Consider the following 1,817-nt stretch of genomic DNA (forward strand, 5'->3'; position numbering starts at 1 on the left):
ATTCACTATACCTTTAACTGATGATGTTGTTGACGATGATGGTTTCACTAATGGTACTTGTCCACGTTCCGCGGGCCACATACTACTGTTGATTGCCATTTCCTCCAAAAGTTCTCTTGCTTGGGCAGATGTTTTCTTCATGAATAACCCTCCAGACATAGCGTCCAATGAACCTCTAGTTGTAGGATTTAGTCCATTATAAAATGTTTGCATTAAAAGTTCAGCGGGCAATTGGTGGTGTGGGCATAAACGTTGAAGTTCTTTAAAACGTTCCCAAGACTCATAAAGAGTTTCATTATCATTTTGAGAAAAAGATGTTAACTCTTTAATGACTCTTGCGGTTTTTGCTAAAGGAACATTTTTTGATAAAAATGCTTGGGCTAATTGCTCCCAAGTCTCAATTGATGCGGCTGGCATAGAAGTTAACCATTCTTTGGCTCGATCCTTCAAAGTAAAAGGAAAAAGGCGAAGTTTGATTTCTTCTGCAGTTACATCAGTAATTTTAAAAGTGTCACAAATTTCTAAGAAATTTGTCAAATGGGTATTAGGAGTTTCGTTAGGTAACCCGTAAAATGTTACATTATTTTGCAACATATTAAGCAACGCAGGCTTAATTTCAAAATGATGTGCATTAATTTGGGGTCTAACTATACTGTTTGTTACACCAGCCACTCCTGGCCTAGCGTAATCCATAAGTGTGGCCATAACTCCTGGCCCGCCAAAAACTTGTTGAGCGATTTTCGCAAGTGCACGGTATACGCTTGCAGTAATAAAAGATATCGATCCCACAGGGAACGTTTTTTAAACAAAACTTATTTTGAATCGGTTAAATTTACTTTTAAGGTTTATACTATGGAAAATCGTTTAATCGGTTTTGGTTTTGAAATTGCTAGAATGAGAATTAGGTTAGATTATGAAAATGTTAGAAAATATTCTGATTTAAGAATGAATTTGCAAGATAGGAACTTTTAGTACTTTTTAGAAAAGTAAACGAATGTATTTGTTTGCATTAAGCAAAGAAAACAACTTTAAACTTTGTACGAATTATAAAGATGAAATAAATGACGGAACCTCTAATTAATTGGCTTTGAACATGACAAAACCCTTTCGGGATAGTTGCCCTTAATCAAATTAAAACTCTTTCGAGATAATAATTTGCCTAAGTATTCAACAAAGTTTCCTTGTAAAGATTTTGAATTAAATATGTTTTAATGAAAACACCAGCAGTCACTTTAGTGGATTGGTTACCATAAGTGCTGCATAAAAATCTATCGAATAGAACGGACTTTATTAGATGAAATATAAATTGATACAAGTTTACAGAGAACATGGAGCATGGAAACATTCGACGGCTTGCAAGTGAACGGGTTGATCAATCCTTTCCTTGGGTTTCGTTAGAGTTTGTCAGGCTCAGGGGCGGATCCTCTACTCAATCTTCTCGTTGAATCTTCGTAATAGAGACTGGGTCGGTCTACTACCAAAATGAAAACTAAACTGGAACAATGACTAAATGCTACTAAACTTGTTATTATTGAATAAACAATGTGTGTACAGCATATTGCTTTTGAACAGAATCGAAATCTAACTTCTGAATCACTTGATTCGGAATTTCTGCATAAATTCTATACTAATCTCTTTTTTCTACATATCTTCAACTCTCCATCAACTCTTTATTTATAGATGTTGAAGAGTCTTGATTGAAGTGTCGTGTCCGTTGTGAAGGATCGTGCCTGTTGCGAAGGATCGTGTCCGTTGCGAAAGGACGTCTTTATCCACCCGAACGATCATGTTTCGTCGAAAACGAAAGTGTGTAACTA

The 1,817-nt window shown here is 35.7% G+C and overlaps 1 non-coding gene across 1 annotated transcript; it reads left to right on the forward strand.

Moving 5' to 3' along the window:
* The first annotated feature begins 229 nt into the window (after nucleotides 1–229).
* On the forward strand, nucleotides 230–336 carry LOC136225183 (small nucleolar RNA R71). The gene has a single exon (XR_010686913.1). It is a non-coding gene; the product is annotated as a small nucleolar RNA R71 (small nucleolar RNA).
* Nucleotides 337–1,817: the final 1,481 nt, after the last annotated feature.

The sequence above is a fragment of the Euphorbia lathyris genome, chromosome 3 (genome assembly GCF_963576675.1).
Source record: "Euphorbia lathyris chromosome 3, ddEupLath1.1, whole genome shotgun sequence".
NCBI lineage: Eukaryota > Viridiplantae > Streptophyta > Magnoliopsida > Malpighiales > Euphorbiaceae > Euphorbia > Euphorbia lathyris.